Source organism: Manis javanica, chromosome 5, assembly GCF_040802235.1.
Source record: "Manis javanica isolate MJ-LG chromosome 5, MJ_LKY, whole genome shotgun sequence".
Classification (NCBI taxonomy): Eukaryota; Metazoa; Chordata; class Mammalia; order Pholidota; family Manidae; genus Manis; species Manis javanica.
In genome coordinates, this window is record NC_133160.1 from 140,490,600 (window position 1) to 140,503,453 (window position 12,854).

General features: G+C 38.6%; 1 protein-coding gene across 7 annotated transcripts in view; it reads left to right on the plus strand.

Annotated features, from left to right (window-relative positions):
- Positions 1–12,854, plus strand: part of APBB2 (amyloid beta precursor protein binding family B member 2) — a 381,148-nt gene that overhangs the window by 171,737 nt on the left and 196,557 nt on the right. The gene's annotated exons all lie outside the window — the stretch shown is intronic.

Consider the following 12,854-nt stretch of genomic DNA (forward strand, 5'->3'; position numbering starts at 1 on the left):
CTGAATATTTCCCCTGGGCCTCTGTTAGACATTCAAGCTTGGTAAGCACGCCATACATGGTGACATTTTGGGACAGTGCCCTTTCTGGATGAATTCCAGCCAAGACCATACAAGACCCTGGGCTCCTGTCACTGTCTCAGTCAAGAGTCTGTTACGGAATCTGGAGTTGCTTTTGAGGCATGCTTTATCTGCCTTTTCTTTATCTCAAAAAAGTATCTTAGAGCCTAGAGGAGAACAGAAATGGACTTGGTCTCTTCTTCTATTGGGTTCAAAACACCTGGACCCTCATTTCTCTTCCCCTGATTATTAATTCACAACAATACTGAGCAATGAGTCATATCTAGCAATCAAGCAAAATTCCATTATAAACTAACAGTTTTGCACTTACAGTCTTTGTTACAAAGAATTTTTTCTCAGAGTCTCATTTTTTTCTCTCTACCAAGATAGGGTAAGGGAATGAATAGTGGGTTTCTGTAAGGAAAATTAACAGGTGGCAAAGTGAACTAGGTTCCTCAGATTCACAGATCAAGAAGTCTAGTCCCATGTATCCTACTCCCATTTCCAGGCTTCTTTCAGCAAAGCCATGTTACCCCCCAGCCTTCCTTCTTGCCTCTTGTTAATAGGGCTGCCAGGGTGTTCCACGCTGTCCAGGAGGCAGTTGTCTTTGGAAAGGTTTCCTTTTCTCACATAGGTGTTACAAATGACCTGTGTCAGCTCTGTGGGGAAACGTGAAATCCTTTCTTTAAAAACTCTTGCAATCTACTTCAGATGAAATCATTTTCCTTGGCCAATTTAACAAGATCCTTACTCTTTCGTTTCCTTTAATTATCTTGTTTAAAAAAAAAAAAAAGAACGAACCAGAGAAGACCATCTGCTTTATGAGGCAGTTCATCTCTTATGTTTTCTCTAATGGATATGTGAAGGCCCAGTTAAGCAAATTAAGACTTCATCTCACTCTTGTTTGGGGTTGTTCTGTTTGGTGATTTTGTGTCACTGCCATCGGCATTTCTCAGTTGTATATTTGAGGTGTCTTGGGGTGTAGATTCTATGAAAAGATGTTGTCTTTTTTCCGTGAATTGCAGGCACTGTGAGCCATTTTCCATATAGTGCCAAACTATCACAACAGGGCTCTTTGCTTTTTTAATCCCTTCCTCTCACCATGAGGAGTCCCATTAACATGTTTTCTGAGCTACAGAGTAAAATCTGTCAAATATAGCATGAAAAGCAGATGGATGGTTGTTGTCTTCCTTTACACAATCTCTAAACCTAGACCTCCTCAGTAAAGCTCAGCCATGTCACCTTTAACCCTGAGCCTTCATCTGTGAATAGAAGACATGTGCAGTGAGGGGGCTGGGGGCACGACTTCTTCCTTCCTTCCTGATACGTGGTATGCATATGTATAGCTTCATGTATAAATTTTATTTCTTTAAAGTTGAAAATAACTCTTTTGTTCTGAGTATGAAAATGCTTCATACTCATTTTAGAATAACTTATACTCATCAGCAGCATATAGAAGATAAGAAGACATTTTTCTAGATTCTGCCAACCAGATATTACTGCTGTTAATATTTTGGTGGACTTTTCTTTTCGTTGCTTTATGAACTATTTATTGAATGTCACATCAATATATTCATGTAATAGGTACTAGGAATATGTGGTCCGTGCCCTCATGGAGCTTTCCAAAAATGATAGATATTAAAATAAACTATATAAGTTATATATATATTTTCTTCAGATGTATGTTGTTTTTCATGTCTTACATAATTTTTTAGATATCTGTTACCTCTTTTGAGATAGTGTATTGTGTTTTAACTATATAGTACTTATCTTTGTGGCATATCTTTATCGTTTGTGAAGATACCAATCTGTTCCTTATCCTTTTTTAAAATAGTAAGTTCATATGGGATTTAATCTTCCTAGTGCTATATACTTACATGAAATTTTCTTTTTTTATAAAACTATAGAACACTAAAAAAATTAAATCCCATACAAATTTGCTATTAAAAGAACAGAGTAATGTCCTTATAAGACAATAAAAACATGCCAAGCAGACATGCTTAGAAAGAATTAAAACTGTATTATACTATTTCAAAAGAAAGTAAATAAGATTATTAAAAAATTATACAAGACATGAAAAAACAACATCTGTCTGATTTTGAAAAATCTGAGAAACAAGATAACAGAACTCAAGAAAGAATTATAAATTAAAAAAATAATTTTGGAAATAAACTCTAAATTAGATGGAACATAAAATCAAACACCACTAATAATATTGCTTTAAGAAAGAGGATGATGGAAAGGAGGGAAAAGTTAAAAATTAAAAGGAAATGAAGAAAGAAATCAAATTTGGGAAAGGTGACAAATATTACAGACAGGCAAAGAAGATCATAAACATTACAAATAATGTATTTCAAGAAATTTTCCTGAAAAAAAAAGACTTGAAACTACATTTTAAAATAGAAAATTATTTATTGTTAGAGTATTAATCTAGAAAAACCAATGCGAAAACATTCTACTAAAATTACTGGATTAAAAAAGAAGAAAATTCATTTGAACATCTAGACAAAAAAGAGATAAACAGCAATAAGAGAACTCAATTATTCTCAGATTTTTTGACAGAAACACTTTATGCCAGAAAAAAATGGAATAACATATTTAAGATACTCAAAGAAAAAAAATGTGAGCCTATATAAGTCTAGTAAAATTGACTTTCAAGTATAAAGAACACCCACTGTTATTAACATGCAAGAAAGCCAGGGGAGGAAATACTGTTCCTAAGAGCTTTCCTGAGAAAACTCCTGCAGAGTGAACTTTACCTCTTACTACATTGATGGATAGTGACTGCAATGGGGTGGGGGCGGGGGGACTTGATAATATGGGTGAATGTTATAACCACAACTTTGCTCATGTGAAACCTTCATAAGATTGTATATCAATGATATGTTAATAATAATAATAAAAAAGAAAAGAGTGATGAGCTTTAAACAACAAAAATAAAAGTGAGGAGAAAAGATGAGCCTGGAACATCTCAAGATAATAGCTAGCAAGGAAGCTATCAGAGATTATTAGGGCATATGAAAATAACTCAGGAGCCAACTTAAAGAGGTTCCTGCTAGCCAAAAATGGGACAGTTTGAGCTTCAAAGTAAGAATTCCGTATATGTTTAAATCTATAAAGTTTGATGATATGAAAAAAAAATTATTGGTTACTACCTGAGGTTAGTGGAAAACCAACTCTTGAAAGTAGTCAGGAAAACAAGTATTTACCCTGCCTTTCTGATATGAGCTGATCACTGGATAACCAGGTAGTAGGTGATAGGAGGCACATTCAAAATTTTCCACCCAATAAATGAAAATGAAGTAAGAGAATTAGAATATCATCATTTTGCAACTCCCATTGCTTTAATGGACCCGGGCATTGAGCAACAATGGCTGACATTAGATACCAGTGAAAACCAAATATGTGCTTCCTGATGAAAGATCATGCCACCAAATGGGCAGAATCTCAATTTCTTCAAGCCTCAGAGTCCAGCTGCCAATTTGCAGGGAACTGCATATGATGGAGGAACATGTTTACCTGCACCCTGAGTCCACAGTCAGCAAACTCCAGATGGTGGAGACACCCACAGCTCAAATGGCCCAGATTCTTTAATGAATAAATGGGAAGATAATGAAAAGGATGAGGGGTGGGGTGGGGTATAGATTAAATGTACCTTAGAAGAGGTATGAAATTTTGAAAAATAGGTAAGTATGAACTCTATTGACTGGGGTTGTATACTTGGGTAATAAAATCATAAAGAAACAGAAGGGATTACTGTAAGTTCAAGATGATTTGTTTACTTTTGAAGGAAAGGAAGAAGTTCATGGAGGGCCTTCCAGGGTAGCTAGAGAAGTGTGTTTCTTGATCTGACTGGTAGTTATAGAGTGTTTTCTCTATAATTAGGAATAAGGTATTTGTTTGTGTGATTTTTTAAATCTATGTTTTATTTTACTATGAATTTTTAAACATTTATAAAAGGATGACACTATATGTGCTGCCTTTATTCCAACTTTTTATTAGGATAATCTTCAAACATACAGAAAAGTTGAAAGGATGGAATGTCAGTGTACTCACCACACTGTTTTATAGCTTGTTTTTTCATTCCATAATATTTAGTAGAGGTCTTTCTATGTAACTAAATACAGAGAAACATACTTTAAATGACTTTTAAATGATGCATAATATTCTATTGTGTAGATGTGATACTTTATTTAATCAGTTTCCTATTGATGGACATCTAACTTGTTTCTGATTTTGTTCCAGTAGAAATAATGCTGCTTATATGTCCTTATGACAGATTCCTAAAACTTGCTATCAAAGAGTATTCTGATGTGCAAAGCATAAATGATTGCGTATTGTGAATGAACAATAATATAGTAAAGACCTATGATGCAGCTTGTATTGATCAAGACAACCCTGTGTAACATAGGGAGGGTATAAATTCCAAGAAAAAACATTCCCCACAATGGTATTCTCATGTTAGGATTACACCTCCTCTGGATCTATTCAGGTTTAATCCCAGTGGCTCTTCTATGACCTCGTTTTGGTTGCTGTGGATATCATTAGTGTATCATGTGTTTATTGCCACTATAATGCTGCATAATGAACCACCCCAAGATTCAGTGACTTAAACAATAGCCATTAGTATCTACAGGATGGCTGAGTGATTCTTGCCATCTCTGCTGAGTTCACTCCTACACATAGAGTCAGGGGCAGGCATAGTGTGCTGGTCTTTATAGCGCCCTCACACATGTTTGAGGTCAGCTGCCTTAGACTGATCTAAGTTAGACTTAGACTTGCCTTAGACTGGCCTAAGACTGGCCAAGAGGACTTAGCTGTCCTACTGAAGGCTAACATTCTCCCAACAGGCCAGCTTGAGCATGCTCTCGTGGTCAGTAGTGCAGATCATATCTTCTTCAAGGAGCTAGAAATGAGCCATGCTCTCATGAGTGTCTGTGTCATCCCATTTGCTAACTTCCTACTGACAAAACAAGTCACATAGCTAGGCCAGAGTCTGTGGGGAGGGACAACAGAGTTACAGAGCAGAGGGCTCGGACACAGAGAGGTTATTGATTGGGGCCATTAATGCAGTCTGTCCTCCAAAGCTCGCCCAGCAGCATATTTTAAATTGGCACATCTTACAAACATGAGGCATTGCTGTTACTTCTCAATTGCAGGTATTGTGCCTTTGAGGTATGAAAAGCATTATATCAAGAATATTTTTAAAAATCAAATTTTTATATGCCATACTTCTACTCTCTTTGAAAATACAAAATACTGAAATAAAAATTTGCATATGTGTATACTTACTAAATACTCTTCATTATGTGTGCATCATAAAATTAGACACACTTTAGTTGTTTAATGGAAACTGTGTGCATTGTACTGTATAGACAACTTAAAGGATTTTCAAAGTGAGTTTGTTGTCAAGTTTTGCTTCATTTTCTGATTTTTAGGACCCACCCCAAGTGAAAGAAGATTTCACACACTTGTTCTTAATTGTACTCCACTTTGCTCTCTTAAGCTGTCAGGAAAAAGGGTACTCAAATTTTGTTTGCCAGCGGTTGAGAGCACCCCTTTTTTTAGTTTAACTGTATATCAGGATGTTGGACATAAATCTATAAGAGAATAATATTGTGGCAAGAATTGGCTTGTAAAATTAATTAATGCAGGTGATTTGAGTCAACTTCAAGAGAAAGAGGCCTGAAAAATACGGCACAGCGGTCATGAGTCTAGTGTTAGGAGGCAAATGTGTGTGAGTCATGTTACCAGCTCCATCATTTGCTTTGCTTGTGACCTTGGACATGTTACATAATCTTAATTTGTGCCTCAGTTTCCCTATCAGTGAAATTGATATAGTAATAGTACCTCTCTCATAGGGTTGTTGGAAGTGATAAATGAAATAATCCTTATAAAATGCCCACTGAGCACAACCCTGGCACATGGTAGGTGCTCAATTAATGTCGTGTAGTACTGGTATTAGAAGGAACTGTGGGTATCTGAAATAGCTGGTCCATTTTGTAGATCTGGAAATAGAGATTAAACCTTCAGGGAAAAATGTTAAAGCCTTAAAGTGAGATTGAATCAATATGAATTTGGAGATAGGTCTAATCCTGGAATGCAGTGTCTACTTTAAAAGTATTTACAAACGTATAGAACCCTGTAGATTTTCAAAAGCAAGGGTAATAACAGTGCTTGGCAGGTTATGATAGTTACTTCAGTAATGGCAAAAAGAAAGCTGTTATTCTTTTTTGCAGTTCTTAGCTCCATTCTTGGACTCAACCTATTATTTGTGAGCATTTTTACAGAGGGCAGGATAAGGCAGGGAGAGAAGACAAAGATGTAAACCACCAAAGTTTATTGAGTACTTTGGGTAGACATGCAAAGATCTCCAAGACACTGCTTTTCTTCAGAAAGTTTACAACCTCATTGAGAGAGTAAGTCATATGTGTAAGAAAAAATAAAAACAATAATAATAGCAATTGGCATTTATTGAATGCTTAATATCTGCCAGGTACTAAGTGAAGCAAGAGAGCAAACAAGCAACCTTGGACCCTCATGGTGACTGTCAGATTGATGGTAACTGCAGTCTGCAGTTGCATAAGACATACTTCAGACATTAAGTATTGGTTCAAGATCATATAGGACTTAAGTGTTGAATGCATTGAGAAGAGAAAGAACTCTGGGCTGAGGTTATAATTTTCAAAGTGTTGGGGGTGGGTGGGGATTAAAGGTGTCTAGAGCATCCCTTAGGGAGTGTGGAAGGGGGCCCACTTTTTGGGCAGGGACAAGGCCTGATAAATGTCTTGCAGTACCAGCACACCCTCCATATCAGAGAATGTCTTACCCTGCAAGTACCCTACCAATATTCATGTAGGTGAACACCATGTTTCTAATTATCTGAGCTGAAAGTTCTAAACATAAAGTATTTTTTATGGCATTAAGATACACTATATATTCCAGCAGTGGAAACTCCTCCTAATTGAAGGTAATTGTGTTCAATAATTTTTGGAATTTTCTTAGAGTTGTTATGCATTTTGAAATGTTATTGACAGCAGTACAAATCCTGTCTGCTCTGACAACACAAGACAAGCCTGTGTCAGTCTGCACTGATCGCTGTTGCACTCACAGTCATTCTGACCCGTAGATGCGAGCATCTGATGACTATTCTGGGGGACAGCTGGCAGTCAGGCCTGAGGATTTGCTTGATGAAATGAATCTCTCCCTTTATTTTTCCTTCTCTGGAGTTTGTGTGTGGAGTGTGGATAAAGTGAAGGTTCCTGTGGGCAGGATTCTCACCTGGCCCTGGTGGGCTAGCTCACTACACACGTGTGGGCAATGCGTCATTACTGACTCTACATAAAGAGCCCTGCCCAACGCTCTGTGTGACACAGTGGCAGGGCTGCAAGGCTGCGGGAGAGCAGAGCAGAGGCTGGAGTGGTGGCAGCGCCGAGGACAGAGGCCCAGAGGACAGCTGTGTGGGCAGACAGGCCCAGAGGCAGAGACTGGCTTGCTGCATGCAGACTCGCACTGAGAGGATGGGATTCTAGTGATTGACCGGCCACCATGGAAATAAAGTTCCGTATAACCCTTTCACCCCAAGAACATTCTACTGTCATTTCTTTGGTCATATTGAATCCATAGCAAACTTGCCTGGGGCTGAAACCCATTGGCAAGACAATTGGTGACATCGGCAGGGTTCGTTGGTGACCAAGGAAAAAGAACAGGCTGCCCTCATGGAGTGTTTCAGCAGGCTGTCCCTATGGACGGGGAGACACTTGAGTGTCCCCTGTGGACGTGTGGTACTGTGAAGGGGTGGAGGACTGGGGTCCACCCCAGGAGAAGGAAAATTTGTTGCTGACTGAAATGGTGTCACTATGAAGTGCTGTGGAAATAGTAAAGGCCCGAGAGGAGGCAGCATGAAAAGGAGCAGTGGCCCAAGAAGGAGTGGCCCGAGAAGGAGCAATGTGGGAGTGCAGGCTGCCAGGTGCCGTGGGGCCGGTGAAGGAAGAGGCCCGAGAAGGGGCGGCACGAGAAGCAGCAGCACGCAGGCTGCCTGGTGCCATGGGGCAGGTGAGGGATGTAGTGGAGCCGTCAGCCCCAGAAATGGGGGATTGGAGGTTTGAAGAACAGGTGGGGGTGGAGGCCCTGCTGGTGCTGGAGGCATCGGCTCCTCCTCAGTTGAGACCCCACCTGGTTGAGACCCCACCTGGTTGAGAGCTGGTGCAGAGCCAGAAGGACTCGGCAACCGCGGGTTCTTCCAGGAGAGGTGCAGCCCCCTCCTCAGGCTGTGGAGCCCCTCACGCTCTGCTTCTATCCTCAGGCTCAAGCACAAAAGGAAATAGGGTCTGCTTCTTGAAGGAAAAATTTAAAGGGCCCCGTGGGGGTCACAAGGACCCAGATGTGGGTTGGTTTGAAAAGGTGGGAGTAGACGGAAAGAAATTGGATGCCTAGAGCTGTGGCAGCAGTTGGGGCCAGAGCTGTGGTTCTGGCTGCTGAGGACGAAGCAGAAGGAAGAGGTAAAGTAACAGGATAGGGTTGTGTGTCTGCAAGACTTTCTGCTGGAGAGGCTGAGAAGGTGGGTATTGTAAAGCCCACCCATGGTCCTTTTGGTTAGCTCATTTGAGTAGAACTGGTTTGAATACAGCCAGGATGACCACTGGGTGGCAATGGATCTCCTCAGGCTTGAGGGTTGTTATAATTTGTCATAATTTTTGTTTGTGTATTGTATTATGTTATTATGGAATTTGGTTACAATGCTCCAGATTTCTCACACAGGGACCATTGCAGAAGATTGAGGGCACATAGAATTGAGAGGCGAGAATCCTGGAGGGGTGGAGTGTGGATAAAGTGAAGGTTCCTGTGGCCAGGATTCTCACCTGGCCCTGGTTGGCTAGCTTACTGCACACGGGTGGGCAGTGCATTGCTATTGACTCTATATAAAGAGCTCCACCCAGTGCTCTGGGTGACACGGTGGCACGGCTGCAAGGCTGCAGGAGAGCAGAGCAGAGGCTGGAGTGGTGGCAGTGCTGAGGACAGAGAGTGGGGTGGCTGTGCAGGCAGAGGGGCCCAGAGGCAGAGATGGCTTGCTGCATGCAGACTGGCTCTGAATGGACAGGATTCTAGTGATTGACCTGCCACTGTGGAAATAAAGTCGTGTATAACCCTTTCACCCCAAGAATGTTCCACTGTAATTTCTTTGGTAACGTTGAATCCATAGCAGACTTGCCCGGAGCTGAAACCCATTGGCAAGACAGGGTAAGTTATATGTCTATGCATTTCACTTCATGATAGTGAAGGGAACATTGTTAAACAGTTGTTACAGCAAGATAGTGTGGGATCTGGTAGGAGTGCACTAGGTTAGTTTTAGGAAAGTAGCTCTTGAAAAGTGATGAAGGATTTGAGTAAGTGGGTCTAGATCAATGGGTATTAGATTGTCAATGGCTGAAAGACCTTTATTCTCCTTGGGGCACTCCTCTGTGGTCCTGTTGGACACTTAGTTCCAATAGCATCATCAGGGGCGTATAAACATTATGGATTTCATTAAAGGGACCCTGGAAAATGCCGCTGGAAGGGAAACTGTTGTTGCTCAGTTGTTTAAGTTACATAGCTTTATGCTTTAAAAATGCCAACTGTTGTCTTAATGTGGAGCTTGTGGTGGCCTACCCTGAGTCAGGGCTTTCTTTGAACTCAGTGTGTGATTTAATGGGAACTAAGGCACCTGCTTTGAACACTGGCTTTACCTTCTCTAGCTTTACAGCTGAGGTAGCAGTTCTGCCTGGCTTTGCTTTTATGGGAAAGGTAGATAATATTTTGAGTAGTGTAAAGATGCGGAATCTCTCTGCCTTCCCTAGATCAGTGCTTCTCCAATAGAAATATAATATAAAAGAATTTATAAAGAGCCACATATGTAATTTACTTTTTTTTAGTACCCATATTAAAAAAAGAAAAAAGTAATAGGTGAAATTGATATTAATAAGTTTTATTTAACTGGCTGTATCCAAAATGTTATCATTTCCACATGTAATCAATATTTAAAAATTTTTAATGAAATATTTTATATTTTTTTCATGCTCAGTCTTCAGGCTCATGGTATGTTTTACACCTATACCTCTCAACTTGAGTGCAGGATTTTCACTGGAAATATTAAACTTTATATAGATTCATAAAATTTATGGTTTGAAAAAGTACATCCACCTACCCAAGAAGTTCCAAACATACTGAAGTGTTTCCTAAAAAGAGTCAAATATCTGCTTATAAATTTGTTTAAATTAAATTTAATTAAATGAAATTAAAAATTCAGTGCCTTGGTTGCACTAGTCACCTTGCAAGTGTTAGTGGCTCCATGTTGCTCCTGGTGGCTACCATTTTGGACACAACTATAGATTAATCTTAAAACCATACTTAAGAGCTTTTATATTTTCTCAGGTTATTATTCATGTAGAATTAGTTCATGCCACAAGGTCCTCAGAAACTGCTTTACTAGATTACTTTTCTTCATCCAAGTTATAAGTGCCTAGGGAAAAATAGCTCTGCATATCCCCAGGCATGAAGCCCCCTTCTTGCAGATAGTAGATATTTAATAAATGTTGTACCAAGCTGAATCGTTTTTAATCCTCAAATTGTAACTTACATTAACTTTCTCAGGGAAGTGTTTACTGACTCTCCAGTCTATCATATGTTCACCCATTACGTTTTCTCATAGAACTTGCTTATTTGCTCCAGAACATATATACTTGCACACTGTCTTGAGTAATTTTGTGGTTAGTATCCATCTCACCAACTAGTCTCTAATTTCTACTAGAGAGAGAACTGGGTTTTATTCACTTAAGTATCCCTTGCTCCTAGCATAATGCATGGTATGTGTGCAAAATTGGCTAGATAACAATAGTACAGGGCCATTTAAAATATGAAGTGATTAGCAAAGTGTCCAATTCTTAACTTGACAGAAGTTGGAGTTTGTTTTGTGTTGAGGAAGAAGGAATATTTTAAGAAGTATACACTCTAAAAAGTATGCAGTTTCTTAGTTTTTGTTTGGTCTTTTCAAGATACTCGTTTTGTATGTATGCTTTTTCTTAGCTTGCTTTCTACTTATATTCATTTTCTGGAAATAGATATCGCCTCACATCTGTCTTTGCTTATAACTTAATATATACTAAAAATAAACACTAAAAATTGGAAAACTGCATTGTGAAATACTTTTAAGGGACTGAGAAAGGTAGAGAGCAAAAGCAAAAGTGCATAGAGAAAGCATCTCTTGCTGTTTCAAGATGGTTTGAAATAAGCCCACCCTTTTAATTATAGCAGAGTAATGAGCCTTACCCACAATATGTGAAAATATAATTAAAATTGTATTGTGGGCGAGTAGACCAGGTTGTCAGGTCATTATCTGAATCACAAAGTTGGAAGTAATGCATATTAAAGGTTACTAGTTTGGAAAGGTTAGATTACAATCGAATCTTTGTAAATCCAAAGTTTCTCAATTTGAATAATGCTTTAGGAAACTGCTAGCATTTAATGTTTTATTAAAAAACTTCATGGAAGCAAAATAAGCATGCAGAAATGTGCATTATAGGGTACAGCCTGATGCATTTTCACATCCAGATCAAGAAATAGTACGCGTCCATCACAACATCCCAGAGGCTGCGTTCTTGCTTCTCCCCCTTTCCTGCCCTCCAGGGTAAACCACTATCCTGACATAGATAAGTTTTTCCTGTTTTTGTACTTTATATAAGTGGAATCATGCGGTATCTGCATTTGAATTCATATAATAGATTATTATTCTAAGTGACATTCTTGATAGCTCATTGAAAACAAGGTCTGTTTTCAGTTTTCCTTATTATGGATCTAATTTGGTAAACTGGCTAGTTTTCCATGCATCTAGTTCTTTATTATTCCATGTGCACGTGATTACATGCATGTCTTTACACACATATATGTGGTTTTAGGATTTTTGCTCAAGTTCAGTCTTGTGCTATGCATATTATTCACCTCTTAGTACTAGGGCTCAAATCTCTTTTTGTATCAGTTCATGTAATCTGCTTTTTTTCTAATGTGTATGGATGCACCCAAATTTAATGAACCAGCTGTCCACTGAAGAACAGTTAGGTTGTTACTGATCTTTGCTTTAAAAATAATAGAGTCCATGTAAATTTATCTGTAAAATAAATTATTAGAAATGGAATGGTTGAACAGTGGAGTCCATGCATTTTCAATTTGCTCAGGTGTTTTGAAATGGCCCTCCAAAGGGTTTTGCCAATTTTTCTCCCTCCAGCAAGGTTTGAAAATTCCTATTTGCAGTGTTCTTGCCTTAGATTATGTGTTATCAAGCCTGCTAATCTTTGCAGTCTGATACAGGAAAAACAGCAAGTCATTGTTATTTAAATTTGCATATTCCTTAGTTTTGAATGAGGTTGTTTTTATGTTTATTGGACATTTGCGTTTGGTTTGGGAGTTTTTCGTTTCCTCTTGCTCATTTTCCTATAAGCCTGTTCATATTTTCCTTAATAATTTCAAGGAGTTCTTTCTATATAAAGGCAATTAACCCTTTCGTGTTATCTATGTTAATTTCTTTTTTCAGTTTGTTTTTTGTCTTTACCATGTTTATAGCCATTTTTTTCCTAAATAGAAGGCTTACATTTTTATAATGTGTCAGATTTTTCCTTGTTGGTTTCTGAATTGTGTATTTTTAATGAGAAAAAGCATTGAAAATTTGAGGTAAATAGATAATTCAAGAGGACATAGAAAAAAAAGTCTCAAGAAGCGTCTGTGGGAATTGTTTAAGCAGGAATTTGAATTTCAGACAAAAGTGTTTT